This window comes from Hippopotamus amphibius, chromosome 4 (assembly GCF_030028045.1).
Source record: "Hippopotamus amphibius kiboko isolate mHipAmp2 chromosome 4, mHipAmp2.hap2, whole genome shotgun sequence".
NCBI lineage: Eukaryota > Metazoa > Chordata > Mammalia > Artiodactyla > Hippopotamidae > Hippopotamus > Hippopotamus amphibius.
The window spans coordinates 104633497-104646437 of NC_080189.1; the positions used below are offsets into that span (position 1 = coordinate 104633497).

Genomic DNA, 12941 nt, shown 5'->3' on the forward strand with positions numbered 1-12941 from the left:
CCCTGCAGACCACCCTCCGTGCCACCTGCCCTGCTGCTCACCCGCTCCAGCCCCCTTACTTTCTGTGAAGGGCTGGTAATCTGCTCCCGGGGCATTCTGAGAGGAACCCTCAAGAGGCCCGGCGCGCAGGTGCTGGGCACTGGGGGCTTTGTCTTGTCTGTGCGTGGACCACGTGGTGCGCGTAGACGATGCCGGCGGCGTCGGGTCTGGGTGATGCTCTCACACTAGCCCTCTGCTCCTTCGTGCTGCCTGCCCTTCATCTGGGACCCCGAGCCCTCCCGAGTGGTCCTGGGATGCCTGGAGGGTGGGGACTGTGTTTCTGGCGAATCTTCATGGTGTCGGAGAGACACAAGTGAAACACCCCCGAGGCCCCGAGCCCCCATTTCTTGGAGCAGTGACCAGCCTAGACGTCCTGTCCTTCTGGTCGAATTGGTCAAACACAAAGCGTGAGCTGTGGGTTCTGACAGCCTGGCTGAGCACCTCTTGGCACGGACACAACATTGAAATGAAGCCTCATTTCACACTTAATCCTCCTGTTTGGGGCTTGAAATCTAATTATCAACGCAGCTTAAGCTCTGGGGTCTGCTGGTGTGGAAGGCACAGCGTGGGGCCCCTCTCGTTGAACCCCTGAGAGTGGGGAGCTGGATCTGTGGCCGCCCGGCCCCTGTCCCCAGAGGGATCAGCAGGTGTCCTGACTAAAGGGTGGCCCCAGAGATTGCCCTGGAGGGGAGTTTCCAAAAGCTTTTCAGCCCCAGACCCTTCCTTGACCTGGACCCTCGCTCGGATGCCCTCTCTCCCAGCACGCGTGTGGGACCCGTGTCTGAGCCGGGGCTGGTCCTGGAGGGGCAGGGCTGTGGGCACCTCTGTTTCTTCCCTGTGTCATGGTGACAGCTCTCGTGATGGGCTTCTGCAGGGGATGAGAAGGTCTTTGGCTTTTCAGAGCTTGTTTGTATTATTCTGTGGCTGCCCACTGCTCCCTTAGTCCTGGTCTGATGGTTTCGCGCCACAACCAAGAGTAGCCTCCGCTTACCTAAACTAGAGAAAGCCTGTGCACAGCAAGGAAGACCCAATGCATCCAAAAATTAAAAAACAAGGACAGCACAGTGTGCCACACAGCTGCTTCAGTCCTTGCCTCAGCTCACCAGGAACAGATCTTTAAGAGACTCTCGTGCACTTGGCCTTGTGCTTTCTTTCCTTCCTTTCACGGCGTCCTCTTGCCTTTTGGGTCCTGGGTCAACACACTCCCCTGACGCCTCTATTTCTGTTTCTCTATTTCCCCTCCCTCGTTTTCCCCGTTCACTGTGTGTCTGCTGTCTACACTGTGCTGAGGGCATCCTCACATTCTTTGGAGCACCCGTGTTCTTTTCTTTCTGCCTCATTTTGGGTACTTGACCCCTCCTGCCCTGAGCTGGTGATGTCTGTGCCTCTCCCTGTCGCCGGGTTGAACCAGAAAGCAAGGCTTGTGCGGCATCTCAGTGACCCTGCTCAACCAGTGCAACCCCTCACACGTGGCAGGATCTCAATAAATGTCTGATTTGCTCTGTTGGCTCCAGATATGTTGGATCTTATCTTAGTACAGTATCCTCTGATGGGAAGAATCTAAAGTTGCTAAGACTGGAGGAAGAGAAATAAGCAGTTACTGCCTGCTTTGGAGTCACTTGCAGATGTAGCTCTTCAGCTCACGTTTGTTTCGAGAGTGTTTGTGGTTCTCGTGGAAGCATGTTTATGACGGCTGCTCTGAGGTCCTCCCAGGGCTGGTCTTTTCTCATACGAGGTGCCGTTATCCTTGCTCTTGGTGTGGCAGGTGGGTTTCCGTTGTGTTCTGAGTGTCCTGGGTTTACTTTGGGCAACAGTGGATCCTGTTTAATCTTCTTGACAGGGAGTTTCCCTGTTGAGGTGCAGACATGGGCCTCAGGGGGTGGACATCCGTGGCCTCGGGGCCCGGGATGCCCCCAGTGACCACACCCCTGGCCACTCATGGGTGCGCGTCCAGCTCCTCCTCAGCCCCACGCACACCTTCCCCAAGCACTGCCCCCCCTGCCCACCCTCCGCCCCCGAGAGCAGGTGCACGTGCTCAGCCTCCTCGCTGTGGGGGTGGGTGCAGCTCCCACTGGACCCTGCTGGCCGGGGAGGTGGGGGAGGGGGAGAAATGCCAGTTCAGTCCTCCTCTCACTTCCTGTTCCCCTCCTGACACCAGCAGGACTGGAGGCAGAGCTGGCACTGCCCCTTCAGGGGAGCTGGGTGTCTGCCTCCTCCAGGTGGAAGGTAGCAGATCAGACCCTACCTGGCCAGCAGGCACCATGGCGGGGGATCTGAGTGTGGCCACCTGCTTCCCTCAAGCCAGGGGCCAGGAGGGGTGGGAAGCTAGCTCCTGAAACCAGGGTGGGTGGGAGCGTTTCTCCATTGGCCTGTGGTTGGAGTAGGGTGGGTATCACTGAAAAGGTTCTGGTTCTGTTGACCATCCTTTTCTTGGTTCTTTGGTGGTGGGAACAGCCTTTCTTGGAGCTTTGCTTTTTCTTAATGTATAGATATTCTTTTCCATATTCTTTCCCATTATTGTTTATCACAGGATACTGAGTATAATTCCCTGTGCTCTACAGTGGAACCTTGTTGTTTATGCATTTAATAGTTTGCGTCTGCTAATCCCAGACTCCCAGTCCTTCCTTCCCACACCCCCTGCCCCCTGGCAACTACAAGTCTGATCTCTTCTGTCTGTGAGTCTGTTTCTGTGTTGTAGATAAGTTCCTTTGTGTCATGTTTTAGATTCCACATACAAGAGATATCATATGATATGTCTTTCTCTGTCTGACTTCACTCAGTGTGACCATCTCTAGGTCTATCCATGTAGCCACAAATGGCATTATTTCATTCTTTTTAATAGATGAGTAATATCATTGTACCTTTGTATCACATTTTCTTTATCCATTCCTCTGCTGATGGACATTTAGGTTGTTTGCACGTCCTGGCTGCTGTGAATAGTGCTGCTAGGAACATAGGGGTGCCTATATCTTTTTGAATTAGAGTTTTATCTTGGAGCTTTTGTTGACTGAGCCTGCGGGGGCCTCCTGGCTGGAGACTCCTGCGGTGCCCTGTCCTGGGGAGGAGAAGGAAGCCTAGACCCTCACCACTGGGCTCTTGCTCGCGTCCCAAGGCCCCCAGGCAGCCATTCTCTCTGCCTCTCAGAGGCTTTCTCTGCTGATTGAAGTGCCGTGTCTGTCCTGGCTGGAACTGGAACTCTCCACTTTGGCTTTCAAGGTTTCCTATTGAGAATCTCTTGTCCCCACGTGGGGGTTGAGTTTCAGGAGGAGGGTCAGAGATGAATCATTTTGCTCCTTGGGAGGTTCAGCTGAAGGATGAAACTAATCGTCAGAATTCTGTCAATAACCTGTTAGAAGCCCAGTGTTTGTCAAGTGGATGATTTTTAGTCTCCTGCACTCAAACTGGACGGATTATGACAACAGTCATTTAATGGCTGATAACTAATCAGGCTCCCGTTTGCTTTCATGTTGCATGCTCGTCTCTTTGCCATCATTCTCCGATTCAAAACCAGAAGCAGCTATTTCTTGCCCTTGTTTCCGTTCATTCGAGTTGGGAGAAGATCTGATTGCCTCTCAGGAAACCTTGGTGCCTGTACTTTGGTGACGAGCAGTATGCCTACAAGGCACAAGTTTCTCAAGACAACTCAACTCGTCCTCTAAAATATTGTGTGGATAAATTGCGGAGTATTTAAGTATAAGGTAACAGACATTATTTCTTGAAGCTTCGTGCTTTTAAGGAGTGACAATCAATGCCAAAGTTAAATTTGAACGAAGCGCACTGCAGGCAAAAAGCAGTTGCAGTGTTATTTGAGGTAAGTCGTAGGGATCTAAACCCGGCGTTCTCAGCTCAGGCTCAACCCCTCTGGGACCCCCCCGATGTCACAGGATGTGGTGGAATCATGCCTGGCCCGGTCCTTGCACTGTCCACAGATAGTGGGAGCTGTGGGCAGTAGATAGCCACGCGGAGCACATGCTCGGTGCAGAGAGGAGGTGCAGAGACCAGATAACGGTGACACAGAGGACAGCGACAGTAGCTCAGGTGCATTGTGCGTGTGTGCCTGGGGCTCTTGTAAGTGGGTCTGCGGATTAACTCCTGGGGTGTTCACAGCAGCCCTCTGAAGTGCGTGTAAACTCTCCCCGTTTTACAGAGAAGGACACCACGGCACCAGTAAGTTACATACAATCCCTCCCATTATTCACTGATCCCATATCCCTAACGTTTATTTATAACCCCAGACCCATACAATAGATGAGTTTGTATTTTCCAGAGAGTTACATAAAGGCGACTGATTTGTCTGGCCTCTTTCACTCAGCATGGTTATTTTGAGATGCATCTGCGTTGTAGCAAGAACTTGTTCCTCTTTATAGCTGAGTAGTGTTCCTCTATGCGGATCCTTTGGCTGTTTCCAGCTTTTTGCAGTTTCGACACAGCTGCATTCTTCACTGTGTGGGTCCTTCTTTCTAGGCTCGTAGGATGCCCCGCCTTCCTTCCATTCTCCTTTCTGGGTCTCACGTCCTCCTGCCAAGTCTGGGGTGTCTAGTTTGGGGACTGGCTGTGGGTCTACCGGTCGGGTCATGTGTGTTCTGGTCTGGGAGAGAGCAGGGGTAGGACTGGTCAGGAAGATGATGTCCAGGGCCAGCCGAGGCAGTGAGCAGGCACCCAGACAAAGAGGTGCCCCCCTTACAGCCGTAGATGCATGCGCACTCCCACCTCGCTCATTCTTGCTCAGTCAGATTGCGCTGTCGGGGACCAGACCCTGGGGGACGCCCTGAATCTACCCTTATCTTGTTGATTTTACTCAACAAAATGTTCCTGGGAGCATAGGGAGCTTATTTTAGCTTCTTCTCACATAGCCCAGACTGTGGTCCAGGAGGGCCCGGGTCAGTCAGCAGTCAGTCATCACGGGACGCGGAGGTCCGTGCGGGCTGAACACGCGGCCTGGGGACTCATCTTGTCTGGCGTCTGCTGTCTCTACCCTCCTAGGAAGGCGGTCAGCAGCATTAGACTGGGGACTCGTGGATCTGTGTGATATCAAAACCTGGCCCGTCGGGCCTTGACAGTGGCCTGAACTTGGCGTCACGTGTTGGGGAGTGGGCAGACCCTAAGCCTGAGAGCTACCTGTGTGTTTCTGCCTGCGGTTGGTTATCTGGAGTTAAGGGGAGCATATCCTAGCTCTGCTAGGATGATGTCTCCATGCCTTGGCCTGTTTTGTAACCGTGGAAGGTTCTGTTGAACAGGGCTACCCTGCAGCAGAGGCACGGAGCAGAACGACAGTGGGAACCTTTGTGTGCCCACCTGTTCAGGTAGGACGAGAAGAGATGCAGTGAGGAAACCTCCGTTTTTTTGGTCTTTGGACCTTGTCCAATGATGGTAGCGCATTCCACTTTCCAAGCAGGTTTGACGTATGAATGGTCAGGGCTGCGTCTCCCAAGACGTGGCTTGTGGCCATCTTTGACATTTTGCAAAGGACTTTCTGCCGTGGTGCCTCCCAGGGGAGGTTGGCTCCCCGGGGTAGCAGAGGGGGCTCCTTCTAGGGAGCTTCCCCGTGGAGAGCTGCCACTGGGCTCCCGGGGGATCTGCAGGCCACACATTCCAACTGTCTTCAAGAAACAGATTTTCCTTTTCTTCTTCCTGAGACTGAGGGCAGCCAGGCGGCAGTATTACTCAAGGAGTCGCCAGATGCGTAGGCCTTTACAATCCATTCTAAGTTGAAAAGAGGATTCGTTTTTTTCAAGTTAAGAGTCTCAATTAAAGGATGATGGAGGAATGAAATAACATGCAATGAGATTTATGATAAGAGTTGCAAACTGATAAAAGAGCTCCATTTGAAAGCATTTCATGCTTTCAGAAATAACAGCGCTGTGGCCCGAAGGCAGGATGGAGGAGGGAAGAGGGAACATTTCACCGGTGCTGTTTCTTTGTCCTGTTGAGGGTTATTTTGATAAATTACTCCCAGACACAGGAGCTGGTATGTGAGGTCCAGAGGGTGCATGATGGTTGTGGGTGACTTCATCGGGAGATTCTTTCTTTCTTCGTTACTGCAGTTCTTAGAACCAAAGGGGGAATATTGCCTTGAAAATGACAGATCCTGCAAATGATGCAAATTCAGAAGAAAAACTCCTTGTGGCTATTTTTAGAGACTCTGATATTGTGGGTGTGGTGTGCCCAGAGAAGATAGAAATCTTTCTTTTTGTTTTTTTTTGAAACAAAACAATTTAAAATTTCATTTCATAATTATACAATCAAGAATTTTGTAATCCAAGGCCAAATTTCATACAAAATAGATTAATACGTTTGTGAATGTTTAGAACTTCGGAGCTTGAAGAATTTTTAGCATCACCTTGATTGTAGAGTGTGAACCCATTCAACCTATTTCAAGTGAGAAAACGAGCTTTTTCAAATATGTGTTTTAATTTAGCACCTCTCCCTAAAACAGAAGTTGTGATTTTGCAGGAGGTTTTTGAAAGAAACGCCCCAGTAGCTTTTTCCCTTTTGCCTTGTCCACGAAAGCAGGCTTGCTTGACCTCAGAGCCTGTGGCCAGAATGAATGCTATTGTGTTTTTCCTGGACTGGCCTCTGCTGGCAGGACTCCATCTGCTACCTGTGTCCACCTCTCCCTAGTTTCTTCCACATTCCCAACCTCAACCTGCAAACCCGCTAGGCCGCCTTCCTGCCCGCCATGGCCCTTGTTCGTGTCCATCGACACCACGTGGCCCACATGGGATGATGTACAGTCGGTGTGTGCTGTCCAGCGTCACACCGCTGCCCAGGGCGCCCCGGGCTCAGGTGCTGGGAAGCATGTGACATCTAGCCTGTGATGTCAGGTGTGTCCCCCCCTCCGTGGGAGGGCACGCCTGTGCCTGGGTGTCGCTCCTGCCACGTGAGTCTGGGCAGGGGCCTGGGCAGGCTTCCTAGACCCATTGGAGGCCCCCTCTTGGTTTGTGCATCCCTGCCCCCCCCCCCCCCCCCCACCATGGTGTTCCAGGCGGCCGCCACCTGCCTGTCCTGGGGAGGCAGAGTGGAGGGACACCCCTGCCCTGGGCTTCCTTTATTAGCCTGGATCCCCGGGACCCCCAAGGATGGGGAGGGAGGTATATTCGTTGTTAAAGGGGGTCTGCTTCAGCCCACCCCAGGTAGCAGGTTATTCACATCTGTACACAGAGGCCAGGGGCCCTCTCCCAGGTCCTGTTTTCTGTAAGTATGTACATACATCTAGCTCATCTCTTACAGATTAAACCCTTCAGATAAACTTTCCTGTAACATTTGGGGCTAGTTTGCATCTAAACTGGAAGGACTTTAACTGGGGTAGATATAGGCTGTGTTTTAAAATAGCTGGAAAAGGATTAAGGAGGAAGTGAGTGATCTGGTCTTTCACGTGGATTTGAAGCGCAGGGCATGGTGGTGACAGCCCTGCCCTGTGTCAGCGGTCACTCACATGGGTGGCACTGTGGCCAGCGGGACTGGAATTGCCTCCAGGTGACGGGCGGCCGGCACGAGTCTGCACTGGCCTTGGCTCTGTCCAGTCATCGTTGCTCTTAATGGAAGTCGGGGGGCAGGAGGCCGGTGCCCTCGCCCCACCTTCCTTTACTGTGAAAAGCCCTCGCAGTGACATCAGTGGATTTTATGCGAAGCAAAACGGTTTTCTTTTCCTCCCGTACTTTGAGGCTTTGATCCAGCAGAGCATGAGTGGGATGGGGTACTTTTTAGACCTGGCCTGACCTCGTCTGTGGTCCTCTGGTCAGTCTTCCTCCTCCCTCCTCTTCCCTGTCCTCCCCTCTGTGTCCTCCCCTCCTCCCCTCTCATGTCATCCCATCCTAGGCTGGCGGAGATGCAGAACCTATTTTGAGGACGTTGCTATAACTCTGAGAGGGATGGGAACCCCTGGAAGCATGTGAGGGGCAGAGGAGCAGATGAGGCCTTGGGTTTGAGAGGGTCACCCCAGCTTCTCTGGGGAAGCTGCAGCCGAGAAACCCGGCAGCAGAGTCAGGTGCTTGGACCCGACACAGTTGGGGGGACTCAGTTGGAGTCTGGATCCCTTGGAGGGCTGCACGGAAGAGGGTGGAATCAGGGTGGCATCACAGTCTGGCCGAGCAAGTGGATGGAGACATTTCTGCTGAGACACAGAAGTAGCGACCGCAGGAGGACCAGGACTTTGACGTTGGACACTTGGATTTGAGAGGCTGGGAGACAGCTGAGCGGTGGGGGGCAGGGGAGCTGTGTGTGTGGCCGTAGAATTCAGGGTGAGGTTGCAGTGAAGGTCCGATGGAGTGTCCTGTAGCTTCCGATGTATTTAGGTGATGAGGATGGGTGAGCCCACAGGGAGGGAGGGAGGTTTGAGCAGTGGGTGCCGGGACCCCTATTAGAGGACTTGGCGTTGGGGAGTCACCCGCTAAGGAGACTGAGGGTGGGGCCAGCGAGGGAGGAAGGCAGCAGTGGACGTGGCCTCCTGGGGGGTCCCAGGAGGCAGGACGTGGGGCTGTGTGGTTGGAGACTGGGAGCTGACCGGTGCCCATGGCCTGGACAGAGTGGGTTCAGGAGGGGGTGGGCAGAGGCCTGGCAGGAGGATTTGGGAGAACAGGGAGGAGAATTGGTTTGCAGGATAGAAAAGATAACTTTGGGAGTTAAGTATTTTCCCACAGAGCAGAAACTTCCAAGCAACACCCTGTTCGTGGCCGCTACCCTGTGTGCGTCGACTCCCACAGGTACCCCCATCACCTGCACACGTATGTGGAGTCGTGTACTTACATGCACACACGCTGACCTGCACGCTTGTCCCTAGAGCCAGACATTTGGGTTGTTTCCAGCCCTAATGGAATAAAAAAAGTACCTGTGTGCCCAGTGGAGGTCATTGGATTAAGAACATTCCGAAGAAGCTCGAGGGCAGGTGGCTGGAGGTCCCTGGGCTGTGGGGAGTTTGCAGCTGAATCTGCCACCTTTCACTCTGGCTGTACCTTACAGGTCACCTGACAGCTCTTTAGGTAAAGTACCTGTGCCCAGGTCTGGGTGCGGGGCTTGGAGCAGGATTCGGAAAGGTCTCCAGGGGGTTCTAGTGTGGGACCTGAGTTAAGAACCAGGGTTCCGTGGGGTGAACGGCCAGCGGGGCAGAAGGAGGGAGGGAACAGACTCTGCGGAGGTCGGCTGGTGGGGGGAGGGAGGGGGAACTTAATGACCCATTAACCGGGGTGGGAACCTACAGGAGGAGCAGGTATACAGGGGCGTCACTCAGCTTTTGACGGCTGGGGACCTGTACGGGACGGCTCTGGGCTGTCGGAGCTGCGGGCAGGTGCTCCCCAGAGGGCAGGGTGGGGAGGGGACACTCAGGCCACGTCCTTGCAGAGCTAGAAGCTGGGGATGGAGGGGCAGTGGGATCACTCGGAAAATGCAGCTCGTGTAGGAGGGTGCCAGAGCCCAGAGGGCCCACGGGAGCACCTCTTATCGGGCAGGAAGAGTTTCCCTGAAGCCAGACCCAATGAGGGACCTGGAGAGGAGGGTTGTTTGGGCTGGTGTTTGGAGGACTTTTGAGACAATCTCGCCAGAGAGCTTGGGGCTTGGAGGCAGTGCATCGATTTCAGGGGTCAAGGCAGTGGGTTTAGGAAATACTTCATCAGTGTTTGTAGACGGATGCAGACAGGCAGCAAAGCTGAGAGAGCGCTGATGGAAAGGACGCCCCCTCCCTCCCTCCAGTCCTTCCTAATGTGGGAAATGCAGGGGCGCATCCCTTCGCCCCAGGGAGGGAGCAGTGGGGCGGACTGGACTGATGAGAGAGAGCAGCCTGATGTGAGAGAGCAGAGACGGAGGCGCAGGGACGGTGTGAGCGAGGGCTGGTGGGTCCCCTGACTGCCCTGAAGGGGTTTAGATTCTTTACCTAGGGTGAGTGGGCATCAGGACTTTCGCGGGGAGGTTCAGGGTAATAGAAAAAGAGTCAGCGTGGCTGTCGCGGGGAAAGTGATGACCCGGGTTGAATGAAAGTCTCCAGATGCAGGGAGGTCCCTTGGTGGCTGGCGTTACCCTTTGCTGCCTGGGAAAGGCCCTGCAAGCATCATCCTGTGGTGTGGTCACGGTGACCTTGTGACCTGACAGGGTGGACTCTTCCCTTATTTCACTGGAATCTGGTCCTTAGAATATGGGAACATGGATGCTTCCTCAGAGGGAGGGACGTCTCTCCCTCTGTGGGGCGTTAGCGACGTTACACCAAGAACAAAACCTTGTAGTTCTTTATCAGGAAACACTTTATTTTTTAATTAAAACTGATGTATTTCAAGTTAATTTATTTGGGTTATTTTGAAGCTATGGACACTTCTGTAGCTGCACTAGAGCTAATAAACCCAGTCTTATCCTCTGCTCCAGGACCCTTAAAGCAACAAAGCAGGGAGCACATCTTCAAGAAGCTTAAAATTCCAAGGCTGCTGTTACAAAATCCAGCCTGAGGCAGTCAGAGCCTGGGAATCACAGGGTCTCCTAGCATGGCGACATTAAGTTAACCTAGACAGCGGCCACTGTTCAGTTGTGTGGTTTTGTAACCTGGGCACCGCTCACTCTGTGCTCCTGGACAAAGATGACGTGGGACATTTTGCAGCCCCCACTGCGGATTCATCACTGGCACTGTGGGCGGAAGATGACTTGACGCTCTGGCCGGTCCTGGTCCCGGGGAAGGGCATGCAGTGGCCGCCTGGGGTATCTCCTCCTTGCCAGCCCCCCTGGTCTGACGGTCATTGTTACATGAACCCATATAGTCTCCTACAGGGATGAGAGTGGACCCCTAATAGCTCCACCCTGGAGAGTGACAGGATGTGGGAATCCCTGGTTTGGAGGACCAGCGTGTGGGGCCCTCTGGGGGGGATACTCCACGTGAGGGTCCCTTAGGGTCTCCAGGCTGAGCTGTGACTGAGACATTTCTAGGCCAAGATGGCATCTCCCCGGCAAGAGCTTACAAGGGCTTCACATGTCAGGGCTTTTCGCTAAGTGTGAGTCAATGAAACACTGAATTAATAGGCTTAAAGATAAGATTATTTGTTTGCCCCTAGATAGTCAAGGTGGTGGCCAAGGCGGGGATTGGGAATAGGGTTAGATTATAGAATCACACACTTTCTGCAGCCTGATGTATTGAAGGGGCCGTGAAGTCTAAGATTAAGTCTTACGTCTAAGCTGCTCCGAACTGGTGGAAACATCCCAACACAGGACACACTACCAGTGGGGAACGTTGCAGCTGGGGTCCCCAGTGTCACACAGGGTGGCCTTGTGTGCCATGGCCAGACTCCAGGCCCCTCTCAGAAATGCACTTGAGATCCTCTCTGCTTTGTAGACCAAGCAGAAGCAAGGCTTCTGACCCATAGTTTATGCGAATCTGATGCTATGAGAGCCAAAAAAAACCCCCAAAAAGGTATACTTTCCTGAATTCACCGACAATGGCAAAGTTTCAGAAGCTCGAGCTGCAACACTCCTTTTAAGAATTGAGATGCACCAGTAGTGCTGGGGGGCTAGGTGATTCAGGTACTTGGCACAGCATTTTCCGTGTCCAAAGGGTCTCCCGTGGAAAGGAAGCCCCCGCCCCCCAGGGCAGCCCTGCTGCCGGCCCTCTGTACCCTCCTGAGGGGTCTCTGTGCCCCAGTGGCAGGACTGTTGCCCACCCTCTGTTTTCTCTTCTCTGTTCCCCATCACCCCCAATACTTTGGGGCACCTCCCTGGGGAACCTTTTTTTTTTCAGATTCTTTCTCATTATTGGTTATTACATGATGTTGAATATAGTTTCCTGCCCTATACAGTGCTGCAGTGACCATTGGGATACATGTATCTTTTCAAAATATGGTTTTGTCTGGATATAAGCCCAGGAATAGGATTGCTGGATCATATGGTAGCTCTGTTTTAGTTTTTAAAAGGAGCCTACATGCTGTTCTCCATAGTGGCTACACCAGTTTATCGATACATTCCCACCAATAGTGCAGGAGGGTCCCCTTTTCTCCTCATCCTCTCCAGCATTTGTTATTTGTAGACTTTTTGATGATGGCCATTCTGACTGGTGAGAGGTGGTACCTCCTTATAGTTTCCATTTGCATGTCTCTAATAATTAGTGATGTTGAGCATCTTTTCATGTGCTTTTGGCCATCTGTATGTCTTCTTTGGAGAAATGTCTATTTAGGTCTTCTGTCCATTTTTTGGTTGAGTTGGGTTTTTTTGATATTGAGTTGTATGAACTGTTTGTATATTTTGGAGATTAATCCCTCGTCACATTGTTTGCAGATATTTTCTCCCAGTCTGTAGGTTGCCTTTTAGTTTTGTTTATAGTTTCCTTTGCTGTGCAAAAGCTTTTAAGTGCAGAGCATTTGACTGCACCCAGCTTTTTGTTGCCACATCAGTATTTGTAATCCAAGCAGCTCGGTGTTTTTAGGCTGCGAAGTTGTTTCCAGCATTTTGCTGTCATGGGCAGGTCGCAGTGCGGCTGCTTGTTTGCTCCCATGGGGCGTGTGGGTGCAGGTGACCACGTCCATTGCCGAGACCAGCTCGGCGACTCGAGGCGAGTGACGGGTGCCGCAAGCTTGAAGAAGACACAGACACAGACTGAAGAGAAAGATGGGACCGGGGGACTCAAGACCTCTAGGATCAAGAGCCCCGCTGACTCATCCCAGGCTGCTTTTATTGAGTTCGTGGGCTAACATTCTCAGGTTACACTCATAAACAATCAAAGGCCTCACATGACTGAGGCAATTATCTTTGTTTACTTCCTGGGTCCGAGTTGAGCAGGTGTGGATTTGAGCTGGGTGTGGAGAGCAAAACAGCCCTGGGGGCAGGAGACCTCTCTCAGATATTGGGGGTCTGTGCCCCACCCGTGTTGGCCCCTCTGCGACTGTGCCTGTCTTAGGTTGTTCCTCCCTTGAGGAATCTTACCCGTCTCTGGCTAACCAGTC

The 12941-nt window shown here is 52.7% G+C and overlaps 1 protein-coding gene across 9 annotated transcripts in view; it reads left to right on the top strand.

The window, feature by feature from the left end:
• GRB10 (growth factor receptor bound protein 10) overlaps positions 1–12941 on the top strand; it is a 183369-nt gene that overhangs the window by 32701 nt on the left and 137727 nt on the right. The gene's annotated exons all lie outside the window — the stretch shown is intronic.